Source organism: Pagrus major, chromosome 10 (assembly GCF_040436345.1).
Source record: "Pagrus major chromosome 10, Pma_NU_1.0".
In the NCBI taxonomy this organism is placed as follows: Eukaryota; Metazoa; Chordata; class Actinopteri; order Spariformes; family Sparidae; genus Pagrus; species Pagrus major.
The window spans coordinates 5367373-5390665 of record NC_133224.1 but is presented as its reverse complement, the minus strand read 5'-3'; the positions used below and the strand labels follow the sequence as shown (position 1 = coordinate 5390665).

The window sequence follows — 23293 nt, the reverse complement described above, 5'->3', positions numbered from 1 at the left end:
CCGGAGAGGAGGCGAAAAAGAGCAAAGGACAAGAGGAGAGTAGAGGAGGGAGAACAGACAGGAGAGTAGGAAGGAGAGGAGATACACGGAGAGAAATTAGTCTCAGAACGGTCACAAATGTGTGTTACGTTAACTACAAAAGAAAAACAAGACTTTCAAATGTGTACAATTTGTGTGTAATTTTGACTCACAGACGAATGTTCCGATCCACAAAGCAATTGGAAAACGTGTTAAAGTTTCACCACCTGGATAAATATTTTACATACAGGTTTGTACCTCAACTTCACAGATGTAATGATTTTTTCCTTTTTGGCATTCTCTTGTATTTATTTACAGAGTGTTAAATTTGTGCGCATGGATCACCTGACACACACAGATCCGGTTAAATTCATGTGTAGATTTTTCAGAACTTTTAAAAGTCTCAAGAGCCACATGCATGCTGCGTTTAAGTGCTGGTGGAAAACTGGGTCAACCAAATCTAAATAGACAGAATAACTCGCTAGCTAACGTTAGCAGCATTAACTAGCATATACAAAGGTTTTTCTGAGTAGGTTTTTTTGTAATAAATCCATTGTTAGTCAGATGAAATGTATGTACATTTTACATATTAAATATGTGAATTACATACATTTATATATAATTCACATATAAATGCACTGCGGGTGTTGCTCCGGACCGTCGCGGTGAAGCCAGAAGGCTCAGCTCTCGATTTACCAGTCTATCTACGTTCCGACCCTCATCTACGGCCACGAGCTGTGTGCAGTGACCGAAAGAGCGAGATTGTGGTTACAAGCGGCCGAAATGAGTTTCCTCTGTTGGGACATCTTGTTAGGATGCCTCCTGGGCGCCTCCCTTGGGAGGTGTACCAGGCACGATCAACAGGGAGGAGACCCCGGGGCAGACCCAGAACTTGCTGGAGGTGGAGGGACTATATATCCCATCTGGCCTGGGAAGGCCTCGCCTCCCCAGGAGGAGCTGTAAGGCGCCACTCGGGAGAAGGAGGTCTGGAATACCCTTCTAAGCCTGCTGCCTCCATGACCCGACCCCGGATTAGCGAAAGATAATGGATGGATGGATGGCACAACACATTGCACAGGAGGTCACGTTACATTTTCAAATGCGAATACATACATTCAATACATTCAGTGGCTTGTTGTTACATGTCGATTAGAGTTTCTACATGTATCTGCCTGACGTAATAATGAATTTGATTCGGTAAATTATCCTACAACTGCTTCTCTGCTAATAGTTGCCTTTTAAAAGGCGTAATATGTACGAATTTTAGACGTTATGTCGAACACGTCTGTGTATTGTGTTGCAGAGATATCTATTGAAGTTAACATGCTAACCAGCTAGCCCCTAGCTAGTAGTAAACAACACCAACACTCGCCCGATGCTCCGAGCTTCTTGTCCGGGCAGAGTCAGCCAGAACCACTGCTAGCTGCACGGTTACCTGAGCTTACTCACTAACACTAGGTACAGTTAGCAGCAGTTAGCGGTTACTCTGGGATATGCTGCCCCCTGTTTGTTTGGAGTATGCATTCAACATGTGGCCAGGTTGTGCATATTGCACCTTGAAGGAGTTAAAGTTGAGCCACTGACTTCTCTTCAGTTATTAAATTTAAGTTTCACAAAGTAAGCCGGTGAAGCAGACACACTGTACGTCATTGCTTTCATCAGTGGATTGGCTGACATTTCAGCACATCGCTGTGAGGTGTTCATGTGAGCCCATCTCATAATGGCTGTATTTTCTACATGAAGCAAAACCTTTTCAGTTTTAGAACATTTTTAGTGGCACGGTGTCTTGCTGAACATTACGTTCGTGTCTTAGTAGTTCCCGGTGGCTCTTAACAGTATTCTTCATTCACATACTTTTACAACTCGGATGAAAGGAGCACTATGTAGTTTTGGAGAAGAAATCTTAATTAGAAGAGAAAGATGTTCAGTTTTTCAATGCCTAAACAAACTAAATCAACAAGCACAATTTCATTTTACTTTGTTTATATGTGGCGGACCCTGCCACCTTTCTAGCTTCAATCAGTGTTCTGGGGATTTTCCTCTGAGAACAGCTTGTCCATTCAGTTATGGGAAAAATAATTATTTCTGAGTTTGTATTATTAATATTAATACTTAATATTGAAAATATTAAAATTCTGAGTTTGAGTTTCTCCTCCAAAACGACATAAAGTCCCTTTAAAGATGAATTTTGAGAAATCTAACAAGGTTATGTCAGGATTGGTTTCACAGGAGTATGTTAGTTTATTTTTTTCAGAAGCAGGTTCATGTAGTGATTTAAATGTAGTTGAAACAATAGTTATATAACCGAGACACTCACAAATCAAGATTGTTTTTTTGCTTCTGGATTTTCTGACATTTAGGAAGTGTGTGTGCGCACTTCACCCCTAAAAACAAAACTCACTTTTCATTTTTTACGTGTCATAACATTTGCATAAAATTCACTTGACAGTTAGATAGGAGTCATTCAGGCTCTCTTCTACAGCTACAGTCAGTGTGTGTGTGTGTGTGTGTGTGTGTCTGTGTGTGTGTGTGTGTGTGTCTGTGTGTGTGGGTGGTTGTGTGTTTGGCATGTAGAGAGAAAACATGATTTTTTAAAGCCTAAAAAGGAATGGACTTGTATGTTTGTAATGAGGGCAGGGGAGGCTACGCTACCTGATGCTGTCACTACATTTTGGTAACTGACAGTGGAGGCGTCGGCACACACACACTGAACGCAGCCACACAGAAACATAAGGTGTGTGTTTGTATTTTTGGTTTGCTAGCCGCCGCTAACGAAGAGAAGACTAAGAAGAGAGGGAACAAGGAAGGGGGAGTCGAGTGACAGCAAGCACAGCATGCTAGCAGTTTGAAGACGTCGTAGTTTCAGAGGGACACAGCATGATTGCAATTTGCAAAACAGCTGTTGAGTTTGAACACAACAAATCTTGTCATCGTCACTTAAAAAGTCATCAGCACCTAAAAAAGACAAGTGCTCCACCACTGACACGAGTGCCCGAAGTTGTCTGAAGATAACCAAAAGGCCGAAGCAATTACCGACAAAATCGCAGAATTTATTGCGATTGACAACCGACCTTTTACCGTGACCCTTTTCCCGAGCCGCCGCTACTTTGCAGACATGTCCCTGCTTCTGACGTTATTCCAGCGAGTATGATCCGTCTGGTGGTTCAGCGGCAGGATGAGAGTTTTAACATGAAAAGGACGTTATCAACAGGAGCTCTCTGGTTCACACACAGCGACGGCGACATGCGAGGCCTTTGGAAACCACAGGTGGGTAACAGTGATGTCAGATAGATGGTTAGAGCTTTGGAGTAGGAAATCATTCATCTGAACTCGCTACGTCTTCGCCTTTTTTGCACATAAACTGCACGTTTGAACGAAAAAAAATATAGTTTTTAATCGTTTACTGGTTGAAAAATAATCCATATCCTGCATCCCTAATGTTTATGGATTGCCATGACATTGTGCAGTGAAGGTCATGTCCTTCAGATGATTAATCCTACTGACTTGTCTCTTATGTATATCATTGAATCCACAACATTTGGACTTTTCCTTCTTTCAACCTTTGAGACATTTTGCTCTCAGCCGGTAGAAACGTACAACACAATCTCGAGCACTCATGCATGCGCACATGAACCACAGCCCATCTATTATCCCGTCTTCCCTCTGCGTGATACCCACTCTGCACCTCATAACACCTGATGTATCGCTAAAGGTCCGATCCCCCCTTCACCCCTCTTCACAAAAACCAGCAATTATCACGTCATCGCCTTTTTCTTTCTTTCCACAACATTCTTCTTCATCTCCGTCTCTCCCCATCTTTCTCACTTACGGCCCCTCAGTTTCTCCTTCGTGACTTCGGGTGTCATAATTAGCGGCGCCCATATGGCACAGAGCTGTGGATGCAAAGTGTGCGTCAAACACACGCGGTTCAGATGGATGACGCACCATATGTTCGCCGACGTGGCCTTTTCGGCGAGTTTGAGGGAATGTGCGTCTCGGTCTCAGTGTGTGTTTGTGTGTGTGTGTGTTTATCAGCTGGGTGATGCCCTAAACGATCGTCCTGTTTCCTGTCAGTCGATAGCTTAAGTGAAACTGTCAGCTCAAGAGCACATCCTTGCCATTTAACGCCCCTCTAGTGACACCTCAGCTCCAGAAATATCACACCCAAAGGAAATCAGTGTGTGTGTGTGTGTGTGCTGTAAATGAAAGTGAGGCAGCAAATAAGTTATAATCTACAGAAAAATGACTCAATCTCTGAAGTAACTGTCTGTCAGCACACACTAAATAAAGTTTGAGTTTCCGAGTACGTTAAGCGACAGATAGCTTCACTCTACCGAGGGATTTGGCTCCGCTACATTTAGCCATTTAGGCTAAATGTCAAATTTACCATATTGCCCTTCATTACACGGAGCTCTGCCTCATTTCCCGTCTGCAAAAGTTTCCTCCCAGTGGGCCGAGGAAACTTCCAGACCCGAGCGCCCTGCGCACCGCGGACAAGATGAGAACTTACCGCAGATGCTGACGTGGTTTTATTCAGTGTTCAGCCCGTGTGGGAGATGTACAAGTTGGTTTGTGAGTTTGAATAAAGAGGGAGAAAAGTTTTTTCCCCCACATTTGGCTCCCTACGGCATGATTCCTGATGTCCATATACATTAGGTTGTAATGACTTATATGCATCAGCGTTTTGTGTGTTTTCATCCTGAACAGATGGCAGCCACAAACTCTTGGAGGCAGTTTTGGAAAGTAACTAAGTACATTTTCTTCCAGTGTTGCACTTACTTTAACTTTTCTTGATTATTCACATCATCAGCTACTTTCTACTTCTACAGCGCTTCATTAAGTTGACCGCTATAGTCACTAGTTACTTTACAGTGTAAGATTTTTCATCGAAAATGCGAGTACATTTTGAAAATATTCCAGCCGTCACGCCGTTTTCGCCCGCTGTTGATGTCTTGCTCTTTTCCCACTGCACGCCACTCATGCTCCTACCATACTCGCCAACCTCCAGACCTCAAAAATAGGCAGGATTTTGAAACCAATGCGGGGTTCTGGGGGTTGTACCACTGAAACAGTTGAGATTCTGGTGACATTTAAAGGTGTAAGAAAAAGTTGATTTTTGAGTCTCATTCCCAACTCGTCAAAAACGGATGCTTTGGGATTGTAGGATGGGTCGGCCGCCATCCCAAAGTGTTACTTTTAGACGAGTTGGGACTGAGAACATCAACTTTTCTCACTTATAGCACCTTTAAATAATGAAAATAACAAAATAGTGGCATGAAAATCAATGTGGTAGATTTTACAGCCTCTTTTCTTTAAGATTTTATGTAACAAAATGGGAATTCTTCCCTCCAGGTGTTAAATATTCTTTCTCCTCTTCCTCATGTCTTTGTCCGTTTTTCCCTCGCTGTGGGGGACGAGTCGTACAGCAGACTAAATGCTGAACACTGCCAGAAACAGCTAATGATGATTAAAAGGGGAAAAATGTGAAAAATTGTCATAAATTGGGCAATGAAAAAAGGTATGGTCACCGCCTGCCATGTCTTCTCGTCCCTGGATTCATAGTCCCGCTGTAAATCACCTCTGTACTGCATCCCCCGTCTTCAAACTGGCATCTATCAGGCATCTGAGGTTGGTTGACTCCTAGTCGCTACAGCCAAAGATATTTTTATTACATGTTTACACGTTTAAGTCAACTTAGCTCATAATATGTTTGTACTTTTACTTGGATTTTGGACACTGTAAGCAAACGGTTTTCTATCTTCACCACAAAATTGACATATTCTACATTCATCCCTCAGATTTACTTCTCCACGTCAGCCTTCCTCTCTTGCTCCATCCTCCTTTGGGCATTTTATTGCTTTCGCATTCGCTGTTTGTAGACACAGTGTTGATGGGCTCTGTTCACTGTGGGGTGATTGGCATGAACGTGTGTGTTGTCATACTGAATATACATGCAGCTGCGTCTGTGTGTTCGTCAACACTCGCGGAGCTGTCGACGCACGTCACCGTCAAATCATGTTCTTTCCCATCTCCGCTCCTTCCTTCAAATGGCCTCTCGTCTCCCCGTGCGCCTCACCACCGTATCTCTGAGCCCTTAATGGTTTCACAGCGGTGCATTTTACAGCCTCGCCTCCTGCCATTTTTCTAATGATGCCGCTGTCAAACGCGGTGACTCAGGATTCAGCATAACCTCCTCTTTTCCACGTTGCACTACGCAAGTCAAGACGTCACCCACATTTTACCGAGCACAATTTGGAGACAGCCCGTCATTCCCTTGTAGGAGAACAGGTTCCTTTATACTAACTGTCAAATCATAAAAATGTTAATGCCCACATTTCCTTGTTTGCAAAAGACAGTCTTGACAGATTAAATGTATTTTGGGTCGTTATTACACGGCAAGAGCCGAGGAACAATGAAATCTGACAGTTTCTAAAAGGATGTTTAGCATGTCTGCAGCTATCACCACTTTTTTGTTTGTTTGCGCAAGTTCACCGTGACACATGCTGTTTATGTTATGAGTGTTTCTGTTTGCACTCAGGAACCCTTAATAACACCATGTCAGTTATGTTTTCGAGAATTCACCTTAAAAGCACAAGTTCAAAATGGAGAAAGCTGCGGCCTTCATTTTTAAAAAAGGGAAACAAGTAAACATTGTTCCCGCCGGCAGTTAATGCATCGTTCATTTTCGACCAGATTTTGACAGGATGACGGACGGCGACACAATGGAGGCGGCCGAATCGGACCGGCGAACAATATTGGAAAGACATCAGCCACATCAGTATGAATAAAAGCCCTATATGTGGATGAAACTTTTGTATAGAATAGAAGCAATGTTGTTTATGCCAGCCAATTTCACTCATTTGTATCACCGTTGTCTGTCATTTACATAACGGTTCTGAGTTGCGAGTATCTCATTTTGGGAACCCTAGGCAGTTTTATTTAGGGTTGAGCAAGTACTCGGCTGAAACAGGCAACTGTCCTCTAAAATGTGTCAATATGTGTACTTGTGACAAAAGAAAATCATCGTTGGGTGACTTCCAGTAACCAATAATGACCTGCTTCTCATCGCCGATACCGATAACTGATAATAATTTCACATTTTGTAAAGGCACTTTATTTGTTTGCGGTCAGACACGTGTGAACACGGATAGCTTGGTGGCTTCCGGTTCGGTGGACTTGTTCAACTACCTGGACTCACTTCAGCTTCACCGGTTCTTGATTAGTCAGCCTGTCCACTATTTTTACAGTCAGTGGTCTAAAACTATGCGGTTATTTTGCCATAATTTTTATCTTTTCTTTCATTTGAATGCTGGTCACATTTCTGTGCTGCTGTTCCTGTATTTTCTCTCTTGCTTTTCATAGGTGTTAGTTTCCCGATTAGGTATGTGGTGGAGATCTGTAGTGTGTGTGTGTGCCCTCCGGTCGGACATCAGTCACACGCCCTTGCCCCAAGTCAGCTGTTAATCATGAATCTTAATCAGTTTGTGTAACACACACACACATATTCACACACACACACACCCTGAGGATGATGGCTGCAGCAGAGTGCGAGTGACTGGAATACCTGCACTGCGGTGGTTTACAGGTTGTTGGGCAGCAGAGTGTAGAGCGACATGAGGGCCTGGGGTCCACATCGCATCTGTCAGTCTCCCCCTCACACACCGACAGACACACACACATCCTGCCTCGAGCCCTCCCACCATTTTGTTGTCCCCGGAGTGTCACCTTATCAGATCATGTGATGCACTGAGGGCTTCATTAAAATCCAACGCTTCTTCTCCTTTTCACCTGCTTCACTGAGTCACTCTATCGCACCGTCTCACCGCACTCCTCCCCTGAATCGCTCTTTTCTCTCCCACCATGGCTCTTCTTCCTCTGTCTGTCTGTATAACTGCTTCAATAACCCACATTTTCTGTCACTCACCCTATAATGTGGCCACACTGGAAGTCCATTGGCCCTCGTCAAGAGACTTACGATTCATTTCTTGAATATCTCACCTCCAGAGTTGGTGGAGACGTAAACAGACGCAAGAGCGTAACTCAAATATACATCGAGTGTTAAAGTTGCTGCATGTCTGGTCGATGCATGAACAAACAACTGTTTACCGATAAAACATAACAAACAGATTGTTTGGCTGCCCCCCAGTGGCCACAAACTACAGTAAGGCAGCTTTAAGTTAACTTGTTCTGGCTGAGAGAAACATAAATTTAGACAGATTTGCATCATCAGTTTGTTTGTCTTGCTTTTGTTACAAGATTTAAGTCAAGAGGGACTTGAGCAAAGACAGAGTTTAAAAAATCAGCTTGAGTCAGCATGCTGTACGTTGGTGATGGTACAAGCCACTGCGTCGCCAAACAAACCTACCGTGACTACAATGGCATTGCCGATTTGTGCATAAAATTTGTGGTTTAATGGCACCGAATGGAGAATCAGCACCACCAGCTGTTCATCTCTAGCAACCAACGCCTACTATTCATTAGCGGTCGTGGATGAAAACACGTTTGGATGGAAACCCGACTCATGAATAGAGAGAGCTGCGATACCAAAAGCCAGTTTTGGCCATCAGAATTGTCGATGTGCTGCACAACGTACCCCACAGTCAGTGATTTGTGTGTTTTGTAACGTAGCCAGACATTGCTACTTGACAACAGGGATATAAAATTTGCTAAGGGCTGGACGCGGGTCTAGAGGTGCCCCATCCTGTTTTAAAGCAGAATTTAAGAGTCGCAAGGAGAGTATGGACTAATGGTGAAACCCTCTTTTGTTGTTTCTTTCCAATTAATAATTTTTAAGAGAAGACCAACTGAAGGAAACTGAAAGGATCGTGACCCATTTTTCATACATCCCAGCTGAAATTACCTGACTAAAGCAGGTACTTATTAAGGGTTACAAGCCTAATAACCTACATCCTGATAACCTAACTCAACTAAAATGCAATATTTTTCCATTTTCTCATACTCCCCTGGTGTCACTCTCTCCCCCCCTGCTCCCTATTACCCCCGAAGTCATTTCACAATAAAGCTTCACCAGACGTTATTATACACCGAGGGCTCCATTAAACTCATACTGCAAACTAAACTGAACAGGCTCACTCTAATAGGCCACTGTACAGCTCCAAACAAGTCCTCTCCCACATCATACACTCTCCACTACATGGCTATAAAGTAAATTGAATGGCTTTAAACCTGCAACGTGTGGAGGGAAAAAAATCCAACACATTTTGGAGGCAGATTGTTGTGTGGCCACTCGGGGAACAGTTTCCAATGCAGTTTGGTGTTCTGGTCTTTATTGGAAAAGCACATTTGGTTAAAACCTAATAAAATTTAGCTATTTTATAAGAGCTGATAAAATGCTTTTCATTCCTGCGATCATCTCTTCAGGGTTGATAGAACGTGTATGACGTGGTCTGTGCATTGTTTCACAACGGAGGAGATTTCAGCACTTTTATGCTGTTGTCGTGCTGTTTTGTTTTTTTGTTTATGACTGTCGCAGTCATAAAGATGACAACTGCTGCGTGCACAGGCCAAGCCGGTTACAGCTTCATGGCCTGTGCTTTGGTGAGAATTGCTCATTGCTGTTGTCATTCCAATAAAATATGAGGCCAGGAGTAAACGATATAAAAAAGTTTGACAAAAGAAAAAATGCTCTGCCACTGCAATGCTCCTCTTTCAGAACAGTATGTCATTGTTTTGGTGTTACGTGACGTTATTGTTACATAAGTATTGTTTTTCTCATGCATCTGTGACTTTGTGTCAATTTTGAGATGGACTTATAGAGTTTCAGTTCCTTGTCTGCAAATTTGGTCTGCAAACAGTCTATCTCACACTTAGTGAGGATAACTATATAAATTTCAACAAATCCGTGACTGTAGGGGGCAGTTACTGTGTTAATATAATCCAATATCAACAGTAATGCAATCAGTTCAGCTAATTACAATGGATATACACAGTTTGTTCATATCTGGTTTCACTGCTTAATTAAATGTTACAACTATGCAACGATAAAAACAGCAAATTTTGGCTTAATTTCCATCTATCAGGCTACTTACTGTACAAGGTTACCAATGGAGGTAGCCATCTTGGATATTTACGTGAACGCTTCCAAAATTGATCGATGTGTGGTCGACTGACCGAAATAGTTGATGCTAAAATGATATTTTGTGACTGCACTTCCAGAAGAAGTAGGTGAGTAATGTAGCTTGTGAGCTCAACACAAACGCGCTAATCCACACTGAAACATTCTGGCACTTTCTAGTCAGTCACTCCCCAAGCCAGCTTGCTAAACTAGCTAGAATAAGCAGCATTGTCTACCACCAGTCTCTACCAAGCTAGCTCGCTAAGCTACCTTGGTCACTAAATGGACTCGCTAAGTTTGCTAGTATACGCTGTGTTGTTGCCAAAATTCTGTCACAAGCTAGTTAGCTAAGCTAGCTTGGTCACTAGCCGGACAACCTGTTAAGATGTATTTCTATTATCAACTCCTGTCTCCCAGTCTTCAACAAACCAAACCTCCTTTGTGGATTAGCTCACACACTAAGAGAACAGCTTGAAATAAAAGTGGACAGTGCAACGCTGCTAACAAGCTATTATAGCGTCTTGACTTCCATCAGTACTGTCAAGATGGCTTATTATCGGTCAGCACTGAAAATTTGTGTTAAAGTGAGTTCAGCTCAATTCAATTAATTTTGCTCCTATAAATATGTGTTTTACTGGCTGTTTTCAGTACTGGAGTGACTCAGCCTTTCGATCTCAACATACCCAATTTTCACAGCAGACATTTAAAAAACAAAGGTGGAGCTTTTAACATTAATAATGGCTGCATTCCATTTAGGTGAGCTGGTTCCAGTTCTCTGGTGTCGTGCATGCTCCCTCACTGACATAGCTTTACTGGGACACTTTATTGGTCACACCTGTGCTTTTCACTTTGATCAGTCAAAATGTCTGCTGTGAAAAGGGTCTATTTCTGGATCTACCTGGATTGCTTCAGCTGGTGTCCATCATCCTGATGGATTCTTGATTACTCCCCCAGCTGCTGCTTCCTTTTGCTCCACATTTTTAAAACAGCTTCTTCAGCCACATATGGTCGCTGTCAGCAGGCTTCCCAGTCCTCTCCAGTCTAGTTTGCTGCACAGCGCCAGCATCCTGCCTCAACCCACTAGTTTCCTGATGAATCTCAGTCGCAGCCTGCCAGTCTTCTCCCACCAGTCTGTATACCATTCACCCGTCTCCATCCATTACTCTTCAGCTGCCTTCGGTCTTCGCTCAACAAGCTCATTCTGTCCTCCGGTGCATCCCACTCTGGTGCCCGCTGACCTTCTCCATTTACCTCCAAGTCCCCCGACTCCAATAACTGGCTCTCAAGTGAAGTTTCCCTTTCACTTTTCACCTGTCTCAGTCGCTTGGGGTTCTGCTTTTAGGTCCACTCTTAAACTCCTGTCAGTATGGGACTGACTGGGCCTCTCTGCAACTCTGGCAGCTATATTAAGTGTATTTCAAAGAGATGTCAGATCTGATTTACAAACCACTTTCGTGGCTGGCAGATAGCTGCTAGTCGACATCCAACCTGACAAGATCCCACGTTTGTATCAGTTCTCTCTAGCGCCCAAACATAAGTTTTCCTTCTCACCTCTGGAGTTTCTATAACTGTACCTTTATTCATTAGTTACAGTCCCAGTCATGAAAAGCACTCCCGACATTTAACTCGTGAACTTTTCTGTATTTATCCACGGTTATGCTTTTGAATCCAGCCGAAAATTGCTGTCACAATCCCTCACATTTCAGTGCCGAGCTCTTAAGTGCCAAATAGCTTTCCCCATTTCGGCGTAATAGGTGAGAAGCTCTTTTCCTCTTTTGCACAAAATAGTTTCCTTTTTGTCTCTTTATCCCTGAGATATCTGTATCAGTGGGGCTTGTTGGCAGACGGAAGAGATGAGTCTGTCCCAGATGGTTTGCAATGTGGGCTTCGTCTTCATTTACTCCAATCTCTGTGAGTTCCCACATTCATCTACACAAAGTGGCCTCAAAAGACAATTCAGCTGGATTTTAGGCATCTTTATCAGCACTAAACACAAATTTGCCACTGAATGTAGTTGCTTATGTATATTTTACATTTCCTCTTCTTGACCATATCAATATCTTTATCACAATAAATGTTATCTTAATACGTGTCCATGAGCTGACTGTCATGTCAGGAGGCAGAGGGGACGGTGGTGGCGTGACAGCTGGGTGATGGTCGCTGTCAAGCAAGAGACCACTACGAGACAGCGTTTCAGCATCGCAAGCAAGAGACCACTGGATACTTTTAACTGGACGTCAGGACATTTTCCAGTGGCGCTGGCGGCAACGAAACCAGATAAGCCAAAACGTGATACTCTCCTAACCCTAACCTCGTGGTTTTTGTGCCTAAACCTAACCAGACCATGAACACAACGTTGTCGCGACTGTCACAACAGTTTCAACATATGAAACGTAAATTTTCAACATACGGTTCACATGCAAAGACATAATAATGCAGCTATGTGGGTCCTTTATGTCATCATAAGTAACTAAGAAATATGCCCTTGTTTCTGGGGATTGTCAGGCATTTTGTAAGTTTGAAAAGGTTTTAGAAAGCCTCGGGCGGTAACATTTTCTAACTCTTACAGCTACAAATGAAGCATGAAAATGACTATAAGCGAGCTGTCAAGTTATTTTTCTCAGGAAGCAGAAATAACTTACTTCTCTTCCAGACATTTCGGGAAACACATTTCACAAGAAGTAAACTGTTTTGGCAGAATCAAGTTACCATACTCGTTTTTTTCCACTTACAATGAATGATACAAGATTTGAGTCGACATAAACAGCAGCTTTTCCAAGTCAGTTTTATTGATGCATAAAAATGTGGAAGGTTTTTCCTCGTGATTTTTCTTCCTGAGTTGTTTCCTCACTTGAACCAGTTTACCACTGTTTACGATGTTATGTGAGACCAAATCTAACATTGTTCGCTTACATCTTTGATTACATTCAAGTCATTTTCTCCTGTTTCACCTGGCACATGGAACATTTTGTGGAGACATATTTACAGATGCTAAATCGATCATCCAGGTTATTGTTAATGCTTTAGTTATTCTTAATTTGAGCTCAGTGGTGCCTTTAATCTTTTTTTTTTTATTGCAATGAGCTCCAGTTGTTACATTTCTTAAGCGGTGCAGCTAGTTAAGCAGAGATTAATAGATCCGCTCCACGCCAGCAAAATAATCAAATGGTGTTCAAACCGCATGAGCACATTTGTTTTATCTCTTCCATTGATCTTGATTTGCAAATATTATTTTCATTTCTGGGGCTGACAGAGTGCCTGCTAGATTAAATCAAATCAGCGAATCAGATCTCCAAATAGTCACAAGAGAGTTTTTCAAATTAGATTTCAAAAGGAGAAAAAAAAAAAAGAATCAGCAGAGTTGTTTTTATTATGATGGCTGTCATTTACGCCCTCAAACACATTTCTATTTTCTAAAATACCCCATTGAAACCTAAAATACTGAGCCTTTCATTAAACCAAGAGATATCTTTACAAGTGGCACCTACTAATTACTCCTTAATTAAAAGTTTTGAAATAATAAATGAGGGTCTTTGCATCAGAATAAGCTCTTTTGGAGATTGAGACTTGTATTTAGAGATATATCATTCATTATCTTCTCGTGCTTTGAAACCTTACACCAAAGGTTTTCATCGCTGCGATGAGTCGGAACACGATGAGGCTACGTTACAGTGCTGCTCCGAGTCAAACAGTGTTAACATGGGGGGGGGGGGGGGGTATCAGAGTGCTGAGTCCAGTCCCAGCTGCTGCTTCTCATCTGTTCTCCTTAAAAAGTGGTTTAAGAATAATTACAGTCGTCGGGTCGGGTGGACCTACGTTTTCGGTGTGTGTGTGTGTGTGTGTCCTCTGAGTGCTTGCGCGAGTGCTTTGAGTCTGATTTGCTCTCCTCTCAAGACCGCATGAGGAGGGTGAATGTTTTGGATAATGTTGCACTCCAAGGCTCCGCTGGTAATTACCTTCCAGAAACCCGGCTAAATGTGAACACCGCTGACTGCAGTCTTTCTCTTCTTGCTCGCTTTAAAACGGCGAAATGCCTCGTGATGGAAAGAGCAAAGGAGCATAAACAAAGTCAACTCGATACCGCATTTCAAAGCAGCTCCTTTTGCTTCTACTCGCCGTTGGGCACACCACCCGATTTGATTATAGTGAACCAAAAGGCCCACTGTTGTTGCTTTTGAATCCCTGCAAGGAAATTGGGGGATTTTTTTGGAGCCATTACAAAATCGGGCAGGGGTCCCCTGAAGTAGATGCAATCATAGGTTACTCAACTGTTTTTAGCCACAGCTGGCTCAACAGATGGTAATGTGGTGGGCTGACCAACCACTTTCATCCAGAGGAGAATATCTCAAGAACTTTAAAATGGATTGCAATGGGATTTTGTGCAAACTTTGATGGTCCCCGGAGGATAAATCCTACTGATTTTGGTGATACTTGGCAGGTCAGTGGATGGATTGGCGCACAATTTGGTACATACATTCATGGTCCCCCTACTGACTGATCCTACCCCGTCTATTCCTCTTTAGCGCCACTGACAGGTCAGAATATCCATGTATCCAGTGAAATATCTTTAAATTAAATCTATCTTTTTCCCTCTGAGATGGACTTAATTTCTGAGGACTTAGACTTGACATAAAGACACGTCCACACTCCAGAAGTGACTCCATTGTTCATCTCTTGCAAGAGACTTCGTGTTACCGGTGCAGATTTCAGCTCCAGCTTTACATTCATGTCACTGCAACCCCAACATCCTCTCTTGCTTTGTCTGTTGGAGGAGCTGAAGCTTCAGAAGGAACTGAACCTTCTGGTCATTAATGGAAAACGTGGATCATGCTGTCTCGGTCAGTGTGATATGGAGCTGCTGTGACCAACGGTGTCAATCTGACTCTGCAAACTCTGAACCGTTTCTTCTTCTTGTTTGTGCGTTAATTAGATTTATTTGAGAAAGCATGAGTGCCCCGTATCTGGTTCGGTAATTTAGGGAGAAGAAAGGCCATTTGAAGCTTTACATCCACCCAACTCTTCCTCCTCATGTTGCACTGAGATCCTCCTTAAGTCGTTCACTGGATCTTGTTCACATCCGATTCAGCTTAACTTTGTTTCCCTATCGTGTCATAGCAATTCTCACATTTATGTGTAGCCTAATATTATAAATGTCAGATTGTTTTCATCTCCTCCTTTATGCAGTTTTATGTCCTGTCACTACAGCTCAGGCATCTCTTGTTGCATAAGTCTCTGCTGACTGAAGCTGCTAAGTTGAACCAGAGCTGCACTTGAGGCAAAAGCATGTAGGCGTGAATCTTTAATTAAAATACAGTGGGCAGATATTAAAAGCACAAGTTTGCTATCTGGCATACATGACTGTCAAAAGGGACTCTGGTCAGGAAGAAATTACTCACAACTTCACTTTGATGCAGAAGCTAAATCTCAGTGTATTTGGTTTGGACTGCCAAGATAGCTAACTAATCTGTTGGCATGTGGTCAGGTTTATAGCCACACTTGTCTGGCTGTAGGGACGGCAACCCACTTCGATCCAGACTGAATAACTGTATCTTGAAGTTTGTCGAGGTATTTATGGTTTCCAGAGGATGAATCCTTGACATTTTTGGTTTTATTGAAATGTCTTGAGAAATTGTTAACATTGACGTTGTTGTACGTGAGATCGGTCTTGATGGGCTGTCTCGGACTCGACCACATTTTTACTCGGAGGACTCTCAATGTTATTTCAAGACCATAACTGCAGGGATATCACTGTATTGATTTTGTTTCCCCATATATTCTGTACTCAATGATGCATGTTCCACATTTTAGCGTTATTGTGTCCTGCAGTGTGGGCACTGGTCTTAGTCTTGACTCAGTGTGACCCCTCAACGTCTTGGTTTTGTCCCTGTGTCGGGACACTCCGGTCTTGATGATGAGTTGCTCTCGGTTGAGGTGGTTTTACAACACTGATGCCAACTTTAGCATTTACAGCTCAAAGCTCTTCTATGCTAGCATACAGCCTAACAGAGCTGCTAGCATGGCTATAAGACCTAATTTTCAATAAAGGATTATCTCATTTAATGTTACTTTTAGTCCTACCCACTAAGGTTTAATTCAACCATCTAAACAAATGTTTATTTCAACATATCAACACATAACATTACTTATTCTGTCCCACTTCCATCTTTTTTGCTTCATTCACAAGGTGGACAACTCAGATTTGTTCAGATTTGATATGCTTGAATTCACATTAACAGCTTTTTTGGAACAAATATGCAAAATTTTGTCCGGACAGTAGTTCTGTACACAAAGACTGTTTGATTGTTTTCACTGTTTCTGTGATTATTTAATTGTTCAGACTGTTGGATGACAATTTGACTGGCATATCCCCACCAGCACTATCAGCACAATGTGCAGCTTCACTTTCTGCCAATCAGATATCACTTCCCGCGACTTTGCCCAGACTCCGTCTCTCCCCTCTCCTTTCCTTTCCCCCGTCGTCTCTCGAATGCCACCCCCCTCCATCATTATTTAGCGCTTGTTATGGGCAGCTAAGCCGTGCAGTCGGAGTGACAACTTGCTTAAGCCTGCAGAAAATAACAGACTGATACTTGGAACGCTCAGACAACTAATACCTCTCAGCCCGCCAAGTCCAAATAAAGTCAAGACAGAGGAATTTGATGCTGTCAATAAAAAAGGAAGCCTTGGCTCGATAAATCACACTCCTACTTTTCTATGAATATAAAAACTAAGAGGAAGGACAAGATGCCAGGATGGATTGGATTTTCTGCCGTTTAAGGGGGCCACTCTGACTGACAATGGTCCGGAGTACGAGACACAAGGGATGCTGCTGTTGTCATGGCAACCCTCCCCGAGCTAAAAAATTATGGTCTGCTTTGCTGTCCAAATCGTAGCCGTCATCCAGGAGACGGATTACGAAGCAGCCGTTTGAAACATTTTACGCACAAAGTCAAGTCATCAAGTCATTTTTTCCTCTTTATGAATTTATGTGTGAGCGTTTTCCTCCGCTGCTTTCACCTCCTCTCTGGAAGCTGAATGGATCTCTCTCCGAGCAGTGTGTGGCGTTTATGTGCATTCCCGTGTTTGCACGATGTGTCGTCAGCTCCCTGTTGGCCTCGCGGTAATGGAAGCGGCTGGAGTTCACGGTCACCTTTTTGGTCTAACGTGGGAGATATGTTGCATCGGAGGGACGGAGGGGAAACAAGACACACAGTCTTTAGATCACAAACACCTGCTCATACTCGCACAGTCCTGAAATAAGCCTGAAACCGTTTCATTTTTATTCTCTTTATTTGGAATTTGTCCTCCACGAAGACGGTTTAAATATTGTGTATAATACTGTTGTCTACACAAATCCATGACTACCGAACACCATTAATGTGAGAACAGCTACATCTACCTGCAATAACTTCCTCATGAAATAGAAAATATTTCAGAAATGACAGTGGTCTTGGCACTGTCAGTGTGCAAAAGCAATATATCTGCATCATTAGTGGTAGAAAGTGTACACATGTACTCAAATATTAAACCTTGGCCCATTAAAGCATGTGTTATATATGTTAATATTTCACTGACATCACATATTTAAGACTGCATAAGCAACAAGATTATATAAACATGAAAAACCTCTGCTTATCTTTCTCATCGGAGCAGTGTGTGCATGGTTTGATAGATCGACCAGTTATATTGTTATCAAATTTGAACCTGGACCATGTTAAATTATATTTAACTGTGTTTTTTAGCTAGCAGGGGCAGTTACAGGTCATCTGCAGGCTTATTTTTCCATAAAAAAGAAGACCTTTCCCCATGTGTCTTGTCTTTGTGTTAACTCAGCTAACTATCTGCTAGCTTTAGCTTCATATTTACCATGCAGAAATGAGAATGGTATTAATCTTTTTATGTAACTTTCCACAAAAAAAGTTGAATGAATTTTGAAGCCTTTTCATGGAAAACAGCATTGTTGTGTAGTTCTTTGTGTACTTCAAGGATATGAATACCTCTTCCATCATGTAATTTCAACTCAAGCAACCAGTGGCCATTGGCCCCAAGCTAACCTGGCAATGTACAATCGCTATATGTGATTGCTCTGACCCCACCATTGTCATTATGTACGTGCAGCTTAATTAGTGAACGATGCTAATTCCTCCTCTTATGGTTTTCGGTGTAATTGCTCTCTTGAATGTAAAAGTGCTATTTTTACAGCTTGGCGAGGAGGAGCGCCAGGAGAGAGGTGTGGAGTGGAAACATAGGATGCAGAGAGAAGACAAGAGGAGAGCTATTTGTGTGGGATAGCTGCACAAGAGGTTGCTCTTCTGTGTCATTTTGCTCCAACAGCTGAATTATAGTGAATAATGCCTGCAGGAAACGGTGGGAAATGACTGTTTCTACAGTTCTGCAGATAGATGTAACACTGTTTTAAACATTTTTAACCAGGCAGGTTGACTAAGAACATATCTGGCCTGAGGCAACATGACACGTGTGCTTTTATACTCCTTCAAACGCTGGAAAGATCTACTGCCTTGCTACATCATAGACATCGGAAGTAAGTTGTCTTGTTTATTCTCAGATCCTCAATTTTCTCTCATGATTCTTGGGATTTTTCTTGTAGAGGTGTCGACCAAAGCGCTGTATGGTTTCATATCTTTTCTTGGCAGCACCGGAAGAAGATGATTCATAAATTTCAGTTAAATGTGGCATGCCCAGACACTTCCAGGGGCAGGAAACTAAAAACACTAAAAGGGCACTTTCCTTCTGTATTTTTATCAACAGGGCATGCAGGAGCGGAAACAGTACTGTGCGAGTGGTAAACAGTGCAGTTAGGCCAGCTAAGTCAGCATGGCCGGGGCACTGAAGGTATAAAGAGCACAGCAGATCTAAGAGTGTACACCCTATACACTGTTTAATCTGACAAAGTGACGCAACTTAAACTGGAAACTGATTTCCAAAATTACCAAGTGGTAAATTTACTGTAAAGTTATTCAAACTTTTTAGCACATACAACTTAAATTTAATAGTCTACTTCTGAGGTAATCAATCTCCTGACTTTTTAAAAAAAAGTAAAGTCATTTTTAATTGACAGTGGAAGGAAAACCTAAGTGAGACATGAAAAGAGGACTCCCTAGTCCCACCTCTGAAAAACTACCAGCAACAACACTTACAGACATAAAAGTGTTTATTTCTCACACGGTATGAACAGGACAGCCTGGCTTCCTTTGAATATATACCTTTGAAGAGAAAATTTTAAAAAAGAACAAATATCTTACCTAAAAGTCCTATGTTAGAAAAAGCAGAAGAGAAATCAAACAAAAATGCCACCAGATTGCATGATACACTACGATACGTTATCTCTCATTTGGTGGGTGTGTCAAGCGTTACCCAATCAGCAGCATATATAAACCCTACTTCACTTCTGGATAAATAAAGGTTTTGCTACATGTTTTCTGGTCTGAACATGCCCCAGATTCCCCACAGAGAGAGGGAGAGACAGTGTTATAGCACATTATAGCGCAAATGTCAGTGTGACCTCAGGGTTGCAACAATAAGTGTTGTGTCTTTTAACTTGATGTCTTTTGACAAGTCTTGGTCTTGGCTGAAGGTCTGATTTGGCATTTCACAGTTTTGTGCCCCCAAACAAAAACAAGAAAGACAAGGACAGTTCCACTGACAAGGAGCCAAACAGTAACGGAAACCCTCTGATCTGTAGACATTCATCAGATGAAACACATTAAGTCAAACAGCGCATGGTGCCCATGTATAATATGTAAACTTAACCTTGAAAGAGTCCAGCAGTCAGAGGACACCAGCATTTTTATCACCCAATAAGACTTCCAATACTATCGATATCGATTACAGAGTCGATACGAGTTTACCCCCAAATTTAAAATCTGTATTCCTGACAGGGATTGCCCTGTTGCTTAAAGTACTCAAGGTCGAACAGACACTTCATTGCCAACAACAATCCACCACGCCAGATCGCTGCATCCCCAATCATCACACGCACCTAGCTGTGACTTGACCATACCACCTTTCTCCCACAACAATAGCTTTTTCCACATGAACTGAGACCCATGCCGGCTTGGATTTGCTCCACACTTCATGTTGATTTTTCAGCTGTGCATCGATGCTGCAAACATCCTGTTACACCTCATCCCAGCAGCCCTCTGCAGTAACTAACTGAGTCAGGTTCACTGAACCATCTCCAGCACAAACTGTGATTCACTGGACCAGCTGATGTTTTGCCACTCTTAATCTATTCTTTATCCCTGAAGGGGCTGCTGCAGCATCGTCTGATCTAATCCGCTTCAGACAGGCTGTGTGCTTGAGTTAAATATTTGTGGCCAATTTAAAAACGTTGAATAACCCTTGACAATCAGGATTTGATTATAGCAGATTCTGAAATGTTATCTCATTATTTAAGCTGTATTCCAACCAAATCAAGCAGAATAAATTTTCGCTAAACACGAAGTTAAAGCTTAACGTTTGCTTGTCACAACACTGATTATATCCTGATTAGGTTCATACACAAAAGCTTGGTTAGGGTTAGAAGCTTAAAATATCTGTTTTAGTTGCCACGATCACGAATGGAGATGGTATCCCCCAATCTCCTTCAAAAAATACCTGTCACAGTGAAAACAGCTTGAAATGTAACCAGGTCTCCTTAAAAAACACCTGGTTTTCACACCACAAATATAGTTGGAAGTGTCGTTAGGTGTCCTTAAAAATATCCAGTGTTGTGACTCAAACTGTGGTCAGACGTTTGGCAGCCTTGTTGGCTGTAATAACGCCGCCACCATCCCCTCCACCATGACGTGAAAGTTGGTTTATAAGCATATAATGTGAACGTCACTGTATATGCAACTCATTGGGTGGAGTTCTGCATATAACAGGACAAATTAAGTTGTCAAACTAAGCAGACATTCACATATTGCCAATATTATTACCATGTCAGCATACCCGGCGCTGGAAATTGAATTAGCGCAAAGGACAACAAGTGTTAAGAAAAAAGCACAAAGGATAAAGTCACGGGGTCAAAAGGCAGACGCGAGGACAGACGAGAAGCAGAGGATTTAGCTTGAACCTCAGCTTAAATGAATGTAATTATGTGATGGTAATGGGCCTGCTCTGGCCTCACTTCCAGGCTAATTCAGTTTGGAGAATGAGAAGAGGACATGAGTGTGAAAGCAGCAGAGGTGAGAGAGACAGAGCTGAATGTAGAGCATGTTTGAGGGTTTTTTAATGTGTCATAGAGAGTGAGAACGTGAGGGTGAGCGAGTGCAATCTGTCTGAGAAGGATTTGTATGAGAGGTGGGTGACTGAAGGGATACATGTGAGAGAGAGAGGGAGACAAATGGTAAGAGGCAAAAGTGAAATAAGATTGTTAGAGAAGAGAAAGAGTGAACATTTTGAGTTTCCTTCACAGACAAAAATATCTAATCAAGCTCCCAGACAAGGAGGCGACGTCTGCTTCCATCTCTCACCTCACTGCCGTTAATAGACTCCAATTATAATTAACCTGAAATGAACTGAGTAAGAGGTTTATAACAAGTTCAGAACAAGGCGAGTGTAGACACACAAACAAGTGCAGGTACGAATGCAAATGAGAAGGTTTTAAAGATAGAAACAAATACACCAACTGTTGAACTGTGTGTGTTACTTTACTGTGTCACACTGCAATGATTGTATACATGTACACAATCACTGCGATCGCACGAGCATTATACTGTCTTATTTATATCAGTTTCCAGTGATATCTAAAAGTCAGACTTAAGTAAAAGTATCCTGTTAAAACATTACTTTGCTCAAAGTAAAAGTCAATCATATGAATAGTACTTGAACACATTTCTTAAAATAGTTCTTATTAAATGTAAAAAAGAATAAAAAAAAAAAAATTCTGGCAATAATCTGCAGTAATCTTTAAAGTAACTAGTAACTAAAGTTATCAAATAAATGGAGTGGAGTACAAAGTCCAGTATTTGCCTCCATGTAGTGCAGAGGAAGTATAAAGTAGCTGAAAATTGAAACACTGAAGTAAAATACATTCCCCAAAACTGTAAGTACTTAAGTACAGTACTTGAGTAAATGTATTAAGTTACATTCCATCACTGTCAATTTCCCTGTCACACTGCAACAGTGCTGTCCTTAAGTCAGTTTAAGATACTTACCTATGGTACTAATCAAATAAAGTAGAAGTACCTTGGACAGTACTTGAGTAAATGTACTGAGTTACATTCTATCACTGTCCTGCTGTGTCAATGCCGCAGGGAAGCTGACCATGATGGAATGTAACTAAGTACATTTACTCAAGTTCCGATCCTTGAGTCGGTTTAAGATACTTACTTAGGGTACGAATCAAATAAAGTACAAGTACATCAAACTGACTCAAGGACAGTCCTACTTAAGTAAATGTACTTAGTTACTTTCTATCACTGTCCTGCTGTCTCAATGCCACAGGAAAACTGACAATGAGGCACTTCGAGGTACTTGTACTTTTGAGTATTTACGTTTTCTGCTACTTTATACTTCCACTCCAATACATTTAGGAGGCAAATATTTGACTTTTTACTTGACTACATTTATTTCATGTTACTTACTAGTTACTTTGCAGATTCTATGTTTCATCAGAGTGCACCAAAGTGCACAACTAGAATGGCACTAAGTAGAGTGCATACCTCCGCCAAGGACCAACAACCCCCCTTTTGTAGTCATTCGCAGATACCTTATCTATGAGAAAACTTATCGGCATACATGCATGTAATTTACTTTTACTTGTACTTTTAATACTTAAGTAAATTTAATATCAGATGCTTTTACTCAAGTATTCATATGGGTGACTGTCACTTTTACAGAAGTAATATTTCAACATGATCTTTACTTTTACGACGGGCTTTTTAGCATCTTACAACACTGCAGTACGAGCCTAATTGTTTTCTGTTCTACTCTGTTTGCTAACTGCATTTACATACCGCACACTTACATATTATTATGGCTTAATCACCTGTTACCTGCAGTAACAACATGCATGCATAAGAGACGGGTGAATGCACACAAATTTGCACATTCAAACACACACACTCTCTCTCTGTTTCTCACAGCCCGAGGCCAAACTGAATACCAATTACATCTGCCCAGTCGAGGCAAAACAATCATTAAGCGTTCAAGATTGATAAGCGGGCACACACATACGCACACAGGAGCGCGCAC

At 41.9% G+C, this 23293-nt stretch overlaps 1 long non-coding RNA gene across 1 annotated transcript in view; it reads right to left on the bottom strand.

The window, feature by feature from the left end:
- LOC141003181 (uncharacterized) overlaps positions 1-23293 on the bottom strand; it is a 102501-nt gene that overhangs the window by 27680 nt on the left and 51528 nt on the right. The gene's annotated exons all lie outside the window — the stretch shown is intronic.